Source organism: Myotis daubentonii, chromosome 16, assembly GCF_963259705.1.
Source record: "Myotis daubentonii chromosome 16, mMyoDau2.1, whole genome shotgun sequence".
NCBI classification, from domain to species: domain Eukaryota; kingdom Metazoa; phylum Chordata; class Mammalia; order Chiroptera; family Vespertilionidae; genus Myotis; species Myotis daubentonii.
Genome location: NC_081855.1, coordinates 40,515,776 through 40,531,280, shown reverse-complemented (window position 1 = coordinate 40,531,280; position 15,505 = coordinate 40,515,776). Strand labels below are relative to the sequence as shown.

The 15,505-nt window shown below is 40.3% G+C and overlaps 1 protein-coding gene across 4 annotated transcripts in view; it reads right to left on the bottom strand.

Annotated features, from left to right (window-relative positions):
• The window catches only part of CEP112 (centrosomal protein 112), a 298,077-nt gene that overhangs the window by 191,455 nt on the left and 91,117 nt on the right, over window positions 1-15,505 (bottom strand). The window lies entirely within an intron of this gene.

The window sequence follows — 15,505 nt, the reverse complement described above, 5'->3', positions numbered from 1 at the left end:
TCCTCAAATTGAATGCAAGGGACCCAGACTGGGTGAAATAATCTTAAAAAAGAAGAACTTATTACAAAGCTAGAGTAATAAAAACAGTGTGCTACAGGCCTAAGGATAGATCTATAAATCAATGAAATAGGATTCAGATTCCAGGAGTGAACCCTATCATCGAGCATCAGTAGCTTTTCAGCAAGGGTGTCAAGACAGCCCACTGGGGAAAGAATAGTCCTTACAGCAAATAGTGCTAAGACAACTAGATATCCACATGCAAAAGAATAAAGTTGTATTCCTTCCTTACAACATATACAAAAATTAACTCCAGATGGGCCGCAGACATGTAAGAGCTAAAAATATAAAACTCTTAGAAGAAAACACTGAGCTACACTGTCTTCTTAGATATAGCACCAAAAGCAGAAACAAGAAATTAAAATGTAGATAAAGAGACTTCAGCAAATTAAAATTTTTTTGTCCTGCTAAGGATATTATCAGCAAGTGAAAAGAAAACCCATAGAATGTGAGAAAATATTTGCAAATCATATTTCTAAAAAAAGACTTGTATCAAGAATAAAGTACTTTTACAAACCAATAATAAAAATATAACAATTTAAAAAATAGGTGAAGAATATGAATAAACATTTCTCCACAGAAGATATACAATCGGCCAAAAAGCACATGAAAGGACACTCAAGAAAATACATATTAAAACCACAATGAGATACCATTATACAACTTAGCTTGGCTATAATCAAAAGACAGATAGTAACAAATATTGTTTGTTTTGCTTTTATGGGGGTAATATAAACCAAAACTACAGTAAGATATCATCTCAAACCTATTAGAATGGCTATCATCAAAAAGACAAGATAACAAGTGTTGGTGAAGATGTGAAGAAAAGGGAACCCTTGTGCACCATCGGTGAGAATGTAAATTGATACAGCCACTGCCGGGAGCCGGTCCATCCTTGCTGTTTCAAGGGACCTGGCATATATGGCATACGGTTCTTAATATGTTTGCTCACCTTCTTGGCGCTGTGTTTTAACCAAGGTCACCTCTCCGAGAAAGGTTGAATCCCCAGGTAGGGATTTTCCCCTGAAGTTAGGGAGGGAATAAAACCCCTCAACTAAGTGCCAGGCGGGTAATTAATCACTTTAACTATGAACAATCATGCTTAAGCTACATAATCTTTACTCCCTGGAATGGAGATAGGAAACGCCCTAACCTTTGTAATAGAGATTGATAGGATTGAATCAACTGGTATAAATACAGATGTAACAAGACAGAAAGAGACAGAAGACAGAACTCAGAATCTAGAGACAGGAGACAGAGCTTAGAAGAGAGCCAAGAGGACAGAACCTACACAGAACCTACAGACAGAAGAACTTCACTGGAGAGAACATGGCGGGGGATCCTGGACTGAACCTGACTACAGAAATTGCCAAGAGAACCTGACTAGAACCTGGTGACTGAACCTGCCTGGAGAACCTGAGCAGAACCTCTCTGGAGATCCAGACCAGAACTTTGCTGGAGATCCTGGCTAGGCTGCTGATCAACTGAACGCTGCCTCCGTGTCCTTCCTTCTTCGCCGACTCCGTCCACACCTTTGGGGACCCCTGGACCCGCTGGGGCTGGACCCCGGCAAGCCACTATGTAAAACAGTATGAAGGTCCCTCAAAGAATTAAAAATAGAACTATGGTATGTTCCAGTAATTCTTCTTCTGGATATATATCTGAAGATAATGAAATCACTATCTTGAAAGGATATCTGCACCACCCCCATGTTCACTGCAGCATTATTTACAATAGCTAAAACATTAAAACAACTTAAGTGTTCACCAACAAATGAGTAGATAAAGAAAAATACACTAACACACACACACAATGAAATATTATTCGGCAATAAAGAAGGAAATACTACCAGTTGCAACAACATGGATAGACCTTATTTTACTTATACTAAGTAAAATAACTCTGACAGCAAAAGACAAATACAGTATGATCTCACTTATTTATGGAATCTAAAAAACCCAAACTCAGAAACAGAAAACAGATTGGTGGTTGCGAGGAGGTCCATAAACCCTTTGAAGTCAACTGGATCTGAATCATGATTCAGAAGATCCTGGCATCGCCCTCCTAGTCACTTAGCATGTTCCAGTTGCTGAGACAGGGTCCTGGCAGCAATGCCCGAGAGTCACTCGGTCAGATACTGCAGAAAATTGAGACGTATGAAGAAATGTTTCTTATTCTGGGGAAACTACAATCTGATCGAGGCAAAAGATAAAAATGCAAGGGAAAAAATCAAAGAGTAATGTAATATTATATATTTTGTGACAAATTCTAAGTGTTATAGGAATCAATAAATGGAAAGAGGCCATGAGAGTCCGTACAAGAAAACCAGACTCAGAAGATAGAAGATTTGTCTGTAAAGTATAAATAAAGCAACATGGCTAAAGTTTTAAACAGTTTTGAGTTTTCCATAATAATTTTGTGCTAAACTAACTTAGCCTAAAATATGGGTTTATAAATAAATTAGAACTCTACCTCAGCAAATGGAAAAGCAATTGACATTTTTATAAAAATAAGAAAACCTTGAGAGAATTATCCTTAAAGATAAAACAGCTACAGTGTATAGTGAAGAAACATTCCTTTAAAATCTTTAAACTTCAAAATAACCCCCAAATTTAATGTTGTTTCGTTTTAGGTTTCCTACATTTAAGAAAGTACTGATCAAATGTTCCATATATAAATTATACATCATACACACAAAGCTACATACATACCCCCCCAATACATCTTATTTTCCATCTTATTTAGCATATCAATAAATAATAAGGAAATACATGTTCATCCCATAAAATGACAAAGCCTAAATATTTTGAAATGGGTGCAGGACCACTTCTTGTTACTAGGGAGAAAAGGCAGTGGTGAAGTCATTCAGGCAGAATAAGTAAGCAACCAAAGCCAGATCAAAGGAATAAAGAAAAAAAGCTGAAATGTGAAGCTGAAATATTTATTTCCTTCAAAAGACCATCCGTGCCTTGTCCCTGGACAGTTCAATATTTCAAAGTGGCCAGAAAATATTCTCGCTTACATTCATTACTATGTACAGTAGATCAAATTACAAATAGGACAATTTTATTTACCAATATTTATCAATGAGAGCTTTTTGTTTATCATAAATGATTCCTAAATTATGTTAAATATATTTTAAAGTCACAATAGGTATTTTCTAGCACTTTTAGTGACTGAAAGCTGCTACAAGCTGTAACATTTATAAGTGTAACCATAATGTTTAAATGTCTATGCAAATAAAGTAGAGTGAACATTTACTGAGTGCTGACTATGCTCATCATAGTTTAAGCGGTTCATATACTATTTCACTTCATTTTTGTAACTATAAAAAGATATTCACTTTTTCACCAATGAAAAGAATGAATCTTAGAAGAATTAAGTGATTTGCCCGTTTACACAGTAAATGGCAGAGAAAAAAATTAAACCAGTCCATCTGACTTCAAAATCTAAAGCTTCACTACATCATGCTATTTCTTTCTTTATATATATACACACACACACACTAGGGGCCCGGTGCACGAAATTCGTGCACTGGGTGTGTGTGTGGGGGGAGTGTCCCTCAGCCCAGCCTGCCCCCTTTCACATACTGGGAGCCCTCAGGCGTTGACCCCCATCACCCTCCAATCGCCTGATCGGCCCCTTGCCCAGGCCTGACGCCTCCGCCAGAGGTGTCAGGCTTGGACAGGGGACCCCCATCTCCCCCGATCACTGGCTCTGGCCCCCGCCCAGGCCTGAGGCCTCTGGCCCAGGAATCATGCCTGGGCAGGGGACCCCCATCTCCCTCTGATCGCTTGCTCCACCCCCTGCCCAAGTCTGATGCCTCTGACCCAGGCTTCAGGCCTGGGCAAGGGGACCATCATATCCCCCCAATCCCTGGCTCCGCCCCCCGCCCAGGCCTGATGCCTCGGCCAGAGGAGTTGACCCTCATCACCCTCCAATCACCAATCACCGGATCGGCCCCTTGACCAGGCCTGAGGCCTCTGGCAGAGGTGTCAGGCCTGGGCAGGGGACCCCCAGCTCCCCGCGGTTGCAGGCTCCACCCCTGCCCAGGCCTAACGCCTCTTGCCTGGGCGTCCGGCCTGGGCAGCAGGGACCTGCAGTGGCAGCAGCCCCGCGATCGTGGGCTTCGCTTTAGGCCCAGGCAAGGGACCCCTAGCTCCCGGGACTGCCAGCTTCGACCGTGCCCAGCTCCCATCGCTGGCTCCACACCTACTTCCTGCTATCACTGGCCAGGGCAGAAAAGGCGCCTGATTCTCCGATCATGGCTGGGGGGCAGGGCAAAGGCGGCCCCAGGGCCCCTGCCCCCCAGCTCTTAGCTCCCCCCTGGGTTTCTGATCACTGTCAGTGGCACGGGGCTTCTTCCTGCTTTCCCTTTCGCCTCCCTGCATTGTGCCTACATATGCAAATTAGCCGCCATCTTGTTGGCAGTTAACTGCCAATCTTAGTTGGCAGTTAATTTGCATATAGCCCTGATTAGCCAATGAAAAGGGTATCGTCGTACGCCAATTACCATTTTTCTCTTTTATTAGATAGGATATATCTCCCACTTTCAAAGGCTGTTAAATCGCATTGTTTACCCATATCTTCAGAAAAAAAATCACTTCTACTGTCATGGTAAACAACCTGCTTCCCTATTTATAATGGTCTGGCCCTCTAGCAACTTCAGTGCAAAATTATAGCTAATTTGCTTATAAACCTCAGGTGGTCATAATAATCTGGCCACTCAGTGTATGTATAAAGTTTAATAGATCACTATCTGATGTTAATTAATTGAACTTACAACTGGGTTCTTACCATAACATATTCTTACACAACATTAATATTTGCATACCAAACCACTTTTAAAACATTTGAAAGTTTAAATGTTCATCAAGCATTTACTTAATGTCTCTTGTATGCCAGGATCTGTGCTTGGGTCTAGAAATACAAGAATAATCAAGGCGTTGTCCCTGCTTCCAATATGGGAAAGAAGACAGATTCTATACTATTTTCAGTGTGATAAAGCTACACAATGATATGAACACAATACACAAGCAAACCAGGGCCAGAAGGAACTCTGTGCCTAGCGTAAAACAGAAAAGCTTCATGAAGGGCATACCATTTTGTAAGATCATCACTCAGAATGTTTAAGTGGTCAAATATATAATACACACATGCATGTTCCATATATATGTCCACCATATATATATATGTTATATATTATATATTTGTAAAATATATATTTGATATTTATAAAATAGATTTTATTTGCTTCCTTACCATGACACTTTCCATGAAAAAAGCAAATCTCCATCAAGAGGATGATAAATATGGTCAGAGCAAGAAATTTCTAAAGATGGGATTAAAGTTTTCTTTGAGATATAATAAAACTATTTTTACTGATTATAAAAGGCATCACTCTATTGATAACTGCATAAAAGTGCAGTTCCTAGATTTATGTTAGTTTTAACACCCAATCTTTATAAAGATATATCATCCATGTTATACGACCATTTCTTCCCACTTCATAAAGTAGGAAGGCTCCAGTTTTCCAAAGGCTCTAGTGATTATCTTCCAGGTGCTTAATAATAAGTTCAGTCATCTGCTAACTGCTACCTCCTAGTTCATTCATTTACCATTAATGTGTGAAGTACCCATTATGTGCTAGGCACCTTGCTAGATGTTGAGAAAACATCACTAAATTAATCACGCACAGTTCCTGTGCTAAGCGAGCTTTAAGTCCAACAGGGGAGAAAGGTATTGAATTAATACTAATAAGGACAATGAATATTCAATTCAATGAACCAAGAAGAATATAGGGTATTTGTATAATGGGGGAAACCTTACCTAGGAGTTAGGACGTAAGAAAGTGATGTTAAAGTTAACTGAAGAATGAGGAGGAGTGGGTAGAAGAAACTATAGGATAAAGGCATTCCAGCATTAACGGTAACAAATGGAGAAACCGTGATAGGAAAAGTTGTAGTTAATAAAGGAAGAGAACAGAGAAAAGGGTTTGTGATGAGGCTGTGTTTCTCATATTGAAACTCTAGAGAATAGAATTTTTAGTTTTATAGAAAAACTATGATGTATGAGATAAAAAATATAATGGATGGGATTAAAGGCAGGTTATACACTGCTCACGAAAAGATCAGTGAACTTGAAGACAGAGCAATGGAAACTAACCAAAACAAAGCATAGAAAGAAAAATTGGATGATACAAAAGAAAACAAGTCATCAGTGACAACCTTCAGCAACCTAATATACAGAAGTGGGCACAGGTAGGTTTACAGTTGTCTGTATGGAAAAAGACATGCAGACTACGATTGTCACAAAAGCTTTATTAACAGAAAAGAATGTCACAATGGCACAGTAAACATACTTTTGCCCACCCATTTGTGTATTTAAGAGTCCATAAAGGAATTAAGAGAGAGAGGGATGAGGACATAAAAATATTTTAAAAAATAATGCCCAAAGCATTTCAAATTTGATTAAAATTATAAATCTATGTATCCCAAAACTCAAAGAACTCCAAGCACAAGAAAAATAAAGTCTTCTATTTTTTTAGGTTAGTTCTAAATTTGAGAGGGAAAGGTGGTCTTAATTTTTGGTCTCTAATCCCTCTGAAATAAAAAAAATAATGTTAATTTTTTTTCCAGATTTTATACAAGTTTATATGAAGAATTTATTTCTACACAATAAATTCTACATGTTCCTAATAAAGCAGTATCACTAACTTTATTTTCATTAATAACCCTCCTTAAAATTCTTAGGGAATCTATAAAAGTATGCCATTCCCATACTAATTCAGACTTTATTAGTAAGAATGTGTGATAATTTTGATAGAGGGGACATTTAAGTTTACCTTTATTTGTTCGAAGATAAATGTCTTAAAAATGTATTATAATAACATTGTATAGGCCACAGTTAATCTGTTTTTAAAAATAAACATAACTACTTAAATAAATTTTTAAAACATTCTCCAACTCCCACGGCCTAAGTAAAAGGACTGTACACTATAAAGATGCGAGCTCTCCATGAGTGTTTCTCTCCAATGGGGCCGGAAGAGACATAGTTTTTCTACACTCTGGCCGCATTTCTCATAAGATCTCCGCTTCTCGCTGTGCATCTGCGCTGTTCTCCTCTTGGCATCAGCATAACTACTCAAAACTTCAGCTGCCCAGCCAACCTTCATCATAGTAACTTTCCATGTTTTCAGCTTCTGCACTGATTGAGTTAGTCCAGGTTTTCCAGTTCCAAATTCCTGGGATCAGGAAGGAGGGCAGTGCAGGATAGGACAGTGGTTGAGAACAAGGGCTCTGGAGTCAAGCACACATTTCAAATCCACTTCCAGCTGTGTGACCTTCAGCTCTTGTGCAGTGAAATGAACATGCTGCCTCTGGATCAGGTGTCCATTTACCCAAGCCGTGTGGCAGAGAAGGGGAGGTGGCACCATGGAGAGAACATGGCAGGTGGTTGTTAGATGCCCTGGACAGGGCATATTCTCCCACTTGGGAACTGAGCAATAAGCAATGACATATCTAGTATAAATACCATCTATGAATCATTTGGATCAAGTCATTTTATTTTATTTTTTAAAATATATTTTTACTGATTTCAGAGAGGAAGGGAGAAGGAGGGAGAGATAGAAACATCAAAGATGAGAGAGAATCACTGCTCTGCTGCCTCTTGCATGCACCTGGGGATTGAGCCCGCAACCAGGGCATGTGCCCTGACTGGAAATCAAATCATGACCTCCTGGTTCATAGGTTGACACTCAACCACGGAGCCACGCTGGCCGTGCTGGACCAAGTCATTTTAAAAAGGAGAAAAGGAAATCCACCGATTGACACAAAAGGTAGAAGTCAGCATTCTAACAGGAAGGGAGACTGAAAATAGGAATCAGAAGGCCTAGGTTAAATTGCTTCATTTCTTTGAACCCATTTCTCCCTTGAAAATGCAGACAATAAAAAACAACCATGTAAGATTCTTCTGAAGATAAATTAAAGAGAATATATATTGAAGTAATTTTGTTAACTATAAAACTTTTTTAAAGTATTGCTATATTTTCTTAGTTTATCAACTCCCCACCAGAATCACATTTATTTCACATTTCATTGCCAAAGTAAATTTTAATGGTAGTAAAACTCAAGAAGCTACATATATGAACTACTTCTAAAAATGGATTTTGCAAACTGAACTTCTGAAAAAAGCATCCAATAAGCCTAAAAATCTCATGCTACAAATTCAATCTATTGTGTGAACAGTGTCACAAATGTGTCAATAGAGGTCTCTTAAGCGTCATACTATTCTGACACTCATTTAAGCAGAATTCTATGAGGACAGAGCTACAAAAAAAAAAACAAAAAACTCTAAAAAACTAGAAATTTCCTTTTCAACTTGAAGCACGGTCACCACATACTTCTGTCCTCTCCTCAAGCTTTCCATCGCACTCTCCGAGGGAGGGTTATGTCAGCGTGCTTGCTGGGGCTAAGGAATGCTTACAATAAACTGGAAACTTTGACTACCCTCCACCTAAAATGGTTTCAGATGCTCAAGCAGACTGCAGAAAGGAGAGCACATGGATCTCCACCACCATTGGTACATAAGAAAGCTGTTTTTAAGAAGAAAACTATAATCATAGTTCTTAGACACTTTCCAAAATATAGGAATAACTTTTCTCAACATCATACAAATCTTTGTATCAATGCAAAACTGAGTACTTTTTAACAAAACTTTAAAAAAAAAACTTTTTAAAGAAAAAATGTCAATTTTAGCAGTGCCTTCTAGTAATTTATCAATACTTTCCAACATCAAACATAATGGTACCAGTTGCAAGAAAAGTGAACTATTCTATTCTCATTAATTACTTAGAAAATTATTAAAATGAGACATTTTATATATCTAATAAATATACATTCACATCAGAGCCACAACCTGAAAAATGAATGCTGACATGTTAGGGGTGTGATAAAGCTTTTGTGATGGACTGGAACTTTCTCTACTAAACAAGGTGAGTCTCCTTAGTGATAATTTCAAACACTACTACCACTCAGAACTACATGATTAGTCACAACGGAGCAAGCTAAGGAACAATTAACTGCCCAAGTAAGGAAATTGAAATGTTTCTAATTATAATCACATAGCACCCCTTTAAAAAGCAAAAGCCAAATCAAAGAATCAGACATCAAAAGGCCATGAGGTCTTTCAATATAGACCATTTCCAGACCTGGTTTACTCCACATTAAACCTCCTTTGGGGTGTTTTCATTTTTCACTAAGAATAGAGATATATGGTTCAAATTACTGAAAGTTTCTTCAAAGTTCCTTGACATTTCTGTATTACACACATAAAATGAATAAATTTTATATCAATAATAAAAAACTAGAGGATTCAAATTTTTAAAAGTCACCAATTTTTAAATTTCTTTGTTAGATTTCAGGACACCAAAATTCAGGGATTATGATTTGGTGAGGAATAAAAGCAATTCAGTGAGGAAATAAAAGCACGTTTTCTTAAGGATGGAAATGCTTGACCTTTGCTTATCTATTGTTTATTATCCTCTTCCAGAAAATCAGATCTGCTAGCTTTACTCCTGACCTCATGCTTGGATATTAACATGTTAGCACATTCGTGTCCCTGAAACATTTTAATCCTTCAGGCAGGGAAATTCTCTCTTCTCCACCAGCTCATTTTCTGTCTTTCCTTCAAAACCTAGCTTATTACAGGGAAATATTCAGGAAAGTAAGTCTTCCTCCAATGTCATTTCCATCATATACCACACTGCTACCCATTCATCAACCATATCCCACTCCTAATGGGAAAGGTACATCCCCCTGCCTCACTTCTGGGGGGCTTGGGACCCTCAATCTGGACCCCTAGTCTCCTGTGCTTTTCTGTTCCAGCTGGGCTCGTCTTCACGGGTTTCTTCACACACACCCTACACTCTCCATCACTACATCTAATGTCCATTCTCTTCCAACTCCCTAGATGACTTGTACTGTATATAGGAATAAATATATCAGGTACATAAGACACTGTGTTCAGCATGTATCTTGAGGACACCATCAGAAGTAAATCTAGGGCAACAGTTCTCAACCTGTGGGTCATGATCCCTTTGGGGGTCAAACAACCCTTTCACAGGGGTCGCCTAAGACCACCGGAAAACCCATATATAATTACATATTTTTTTGTGATTAATCACTATGCTTTAATTATGTTCAATTTGTAACAATGATATACATCCTGCATATCAGATATTTACATGACGATTCATAACAGTAGCAAAATTACAGTGATGAAGTAGCAACGAAAATAATTTTATGGTTGGGGGTTTCCACAACATGAGGAACTGTATTAAAGGGTCACAGCATTAGGAAGGTTGAGAACCACTGATCTAGGGGAATCCAAGTTGGCAGCCGATAGGACGTCAGCGAGAGAGAGAGTCTGAGTGTGTGGACGTGTGGTGTGTGTGTGTGTATGTGTGTGTGAGACAGTTATATTCCACAGGACTTTTGGGGGCTGGCGGACCAAGCTCCCCTAGCTGGGAAGTCTCTACTACCGCTGCAATCTCTCCCAGGGCAGCTGCTCTGCCGCAGAGGCTGCTCCATCCTGAAGGGGAGAGCTGCTGTGACTGTGAGCCCAGCCTCACCTCTAACCGGGGAGCCCTCAGACACCAACCGGGACCCTACAGCTACACTGGCCAGGGACCTGCTGCCTCAGCTGTGAACCCACAAACACCAAGACTCCAGCCTCCCTGGCCACCGGCTCCTAAAATGTTTGTCCGGGGGGAGACAAAATGGTGGCTGAATAGGCGGACATATCCTGTGCTGGGAGCCGGTCCATCCTTGCTGTTTCAAAGGACCTGGCATATATGGCATACTGTTCTTAATATGTTTGCTCACCTTCTTGGCACTATGTGTTTTAACCAAGGTCTCCTCTCTGAGAAAGGTTGTTACCCCAAGTAGGGATTTTCCCCTGAAGTTAGGGAGGGAATAAAACCCCTCAACTAAGTGCCAGGTGGGTAATTAATCACTTTAACTACGAACAATCATGCTTAAGCTACATAATCTTTACTCCCTGGAATGGAGATAAGAAACGCCCTAACCTTTGTAATAGAGATTGATAGGATTGAATCAACTGGTATAAATACAGATGTAACAAGACAGCAAGACACAGAACTTAGAAGACAGAACCAAGAGAGACAGAACCTAGGCACAGAACCTACAAAGAACGTTCTCTAGAGACAGAAGAACTTCGCTGGAGAGAACATGGCAAAAGATCCTGGACAGAAACTGGCCTCAGAACCTAGAGACAGAACCTAGCGAGAGAACATGGCAAAAGATCCTGGACTGAACCTGACTACAGAAATTGGCAAGAGAACCTGACTAGAACCTGGTGACTGAACCTGGCTGGAGAACCTGGACAGAACCTGGCTGGAGAACCTAGCGAGGGAACATGGCTACAGAACCTGGCTGGAGAACCTGGAGAACCTAGCAAGAGAACATGGACACAGAACCTGGCTGGAGATCCTAACCAGAACTTCGCTGGAGATCCAGACCAGAACTTCGCTGGAGATCCAGACCAGAACTTTGCTGGAGATCCTGGCTAGAGATCCTGGCTAGGCTGCTGATCAACTGAACGCTGTCTCCGTGTCATTCCTTCTTCACCGACTCCGTCTACACCTTTGGGGACCCCTGGACCTGCTGGAGTTGGACCCCGGCAATCCTGCGTCTTCTCATGGAGCAGAGAGAAGAAACAGCTAAATCGAATAACATCCACCCAGAATTGATGAGACAATCTGTGGCCAGAAAGATTAGAGGACACCTGGCGAACATTAGGATTGGGGATCTGGGCTGGAGACACACAACCAAGACTAGAGGATCCAAAGGAAACTGTGCTGCACCAAGTCTGGGTCCCTTGGGGACACATGTAACACTTGACTGTGGAAGGGGGCCCACAGGGCTGCTGGCAGAGGGGGACTCTAGATCTCAGTCCCCAGCCGTGGAAGGCTGCACCCAGAAAGGCAGCCTGAAGTTCTGCACTGGCCACGCAGTGCTAGGTGGGGAGACAAACATGCAGCGGTGCTGTTGCTCTGTCATTATATTTTCCTTGCTTTTACTCACTAAACCCAGTACATAGGATCTTTCAATTACAAACACTCACCAAGGCTGCAATGCAGGTGGAGGTGGTTTTGTGGAGGCTGTGGAGCAAAACAGGAAGAGGTGACCAGGCATCCAGCTCTGGGACAGTCCGGTCCCTCCAACCCTAAACAGCCGTTTTTCTCCTGAAGAGTCAGCCCCTCCTGGCACCACAGCCGCAACCAACCTTAAGCCCAGAAGGGAAACAAGGATTCTGAATACCCCCAGGAGGCCTCAGGGACTGGGTTGAGGGGCCATTTGGTCCCAGAAACTAATATAGCAACACTCCCACCTAGAGCCCGTGTCAGAAATAGATGCTTGTGTAAGTATGACTGAAAGCAGGCAGACAAAGCAGGCAAACTGGTCCTACCTGCCTGAAACCAAAGCTGTGGAGACAGACACAGAGGAGTGGTAGATCACTGGGAACTTCAACACAGTGGTGACTACCTAACAGGAAACTGAGAAGTGGCAGAAAGAACAGTAGGGAGGGGTCTCAAACCAGCGCCCATGGGACATTAAAACTCAGCTGAAACAAATGACATTTCACTACTTCACTTTTTTATTTTTTATCTTTTACTTAAGAAAGAAAGGGCAAAAATATTTTTTCTTTATTTATTATTATTTTTTTAACTTTTTTTGGATTAATGTTCTACATTCTATTTTTATTTTGATTTTTTTTATCATTATTTTACTTTATCTCACTTCTTCCTTTTTGCCAACCTTTTCTTCCTCACTTCTCCTTTCTTCATCCTGTTTCTCTTCTCCTATTCCTGCTTTAGTGTTTTTCTCTCTCCTTTCTTTTTACTTCTTATTAAAAATTTACCTTCTCTATCTGCTTTATCAACACGTTACTATTATAGTAGTCTCTGTTAGATTACTGATATATCTAATTTCTTCTCCCATGCTCCAACTCCATGCATGCTTCTCTTTTCTTTCTTCACTAGCCAAATTTTTTATGCTTTTGTTTTTCCTCTCCTCACTTGCTCTCTTCTTCCCCTAATTGCTCAATTAGTTTCACTCACCAAATTCAAGCCTATTTGCTCTCTAGTCTCCTTTTCCAAAAATAGATAAATATATAGATAAAGAAAGGAGAAATTTTTTTATTATTTTTTTTCACTCTTCTTCTTACCACTCATTCTCTTTCTACCTCCTCTATATGAACCATAGCCATTCCCCCATTCATCCAATTCCTTTATCTTACTTTCTAGAAATAAGCTCAGCCTCTTCAGATTCAGTTCCCCTTTTTTTCTGGGTGTTTGTTGTTTACATTTTTTTGGTAGGTTTGTTTGTTTTGTGGAGTTTTTCCCCCATATATGTCTATTTCCCCCTTCTTTTTTCTTCTTTCTCTTTTCTCTCTTACCTTTTCTCCTTTTCTCAAAATCATTTTTGCATTCCTTTCTCTCCCCTAATTCTCTTTTCTCTGGTGTCGTGAATACATTCGTGTTTTGATCCCTCTGTGTCATATCTTGTTGAGTTGTATTTTGTGCCTTTCAGTCAACGTGGTAGAGAGTGAGCCACATAACCAGACACCTGAGAGGAGCAAAAATGGGGAGACAAAGAAACAGCCCCCACAGGAAAGAAAAGGAATCACCAGAAAAGGAAGTAAATGAAATGGAGGCAAGCAATTTGTCAGAGAGAAAAAATTCAGAGCAATGGTCATAAGGATGCTGGAAAGGATGAAAGACAAAATCAACATTGCTGGGGTCCAACCCCAGCGGGTCCAGGGGTCCCCAAAGGTGTGGATGGAGTCGGCGAAGAAGGAAGGACACGGAGACAGTGTTCAGTTGATCAGCAGCCTAGCCAGGATCTCCAGCCAAGTTCTGGTCTGGATCTCCAGAGAGGTTCTGCTTAGGATTTCCAGGTTCTCTTGCCAATTTCTGTAGTCAGGTTCAGTCCAGGATCCCTTGCCATGTTCTCTCCAGCGAAGCTCCTCCATCTCCAGGTTCCACGTAGGTTCTGTCTTCTGAATTCTGTCTGTTGTTGTCTTGTTGCATCTGTATTTATACCAGTTGATTCCAATCCTATCAATCTCTATTCCAAAGGTTAGGGCGTTTCTTATCTCCATTCCAGGGAGTAAAGATTATGTAGCTTAAGCATGATTGTTCATAGTTAAAGTGATTAATTACCCGCCTGGCACTTAGTTGAGGGGTTTTATTCCCTCCCTAACTTCAGGGGAAAATCCCTACCTGGGGATTCAACCTTTCTCGGAGAGGTGACCTTGGTTAAAACACAGCGCCAAGAAGGTGAGCAAACATATTAAGAACCGTATGCCATATATGCCAGGTCCCTTGAAACAGCAAGGATGGACCGGCTCCCGGCACAACATGTGTTAAGAGTCAAGAAGAAATGAAGAAGAACCAGGAGGAAATGAAGAATGACAAAGCTGCAACAGAGAACACAATAAAAAGCATCAACAGCACACTGGAAGAAGCTGAGGACCACATCAGAGAGCTAGAAGACAAGGTAGGAAAAAACACCCAAGCAGAGCAGCAATTGGAAAAGAATATTTAAAAAGCAGAAGGAGATCCTAAGGGAGCTTTGGGTTTCACAAAATGAAACAACATTCACATAATAGGGGTGCCAGAAGGAGAGGAAACTGAGCAAGGAATAGAAAACCTGTTTGAAGAAATGACGGAAAACTTTGCTGATACTGGGAAGAAAAAACTCACACAAGTTCAATAAGCACACAGAGTCCCAAACAGTTGAACCCAAAAATACCAACACCAAGACACATCATAATTAAATTGGCAAACACCAACAACAAAGTAAGAATCTTAAAGGCTGCCAGAGATACACAGAAAGATACCTATGATGGATCTCCCATTAGGCTATCAACTGATTTCTCAACAGAAACAAATCTGGCCATAAGGGAATGGAATGAAATATACAAAGTGATGCAAAGCAAGGAACTGCATCCAAGAATACTATACCCAGCAAGGCTATCATTCAAAATTGAAGGTGAAATAAGGAGCTTCATAGACAAAAAAGGGCTAAGGGAGTTTATTATCACCAAGCCACCAATGCAAGAAATGCTAACGAGACTGCTGTAAAAAGAAGAAATAGTAAGGGAAGAAGGAACACAGACATAAAGAATAAAAATGGCAACAAACAAGTACCTATCAATAATAACCTTCAACGTAAATGGATTAAATTATCCAATCAAAAAACATAGGGTAGCTGAATAGGTAAGAAAAAATGACCCATATATCTGCTGTCTATGAGAGACCCACCTCAGAACAAAGAACTCACACAAACTGATAGTGAAGGGATGAAAAAAAATTCAGGCAAATGGAAATGAAAAAAAAAAAAAGCTGGGGTAGCAATATTTA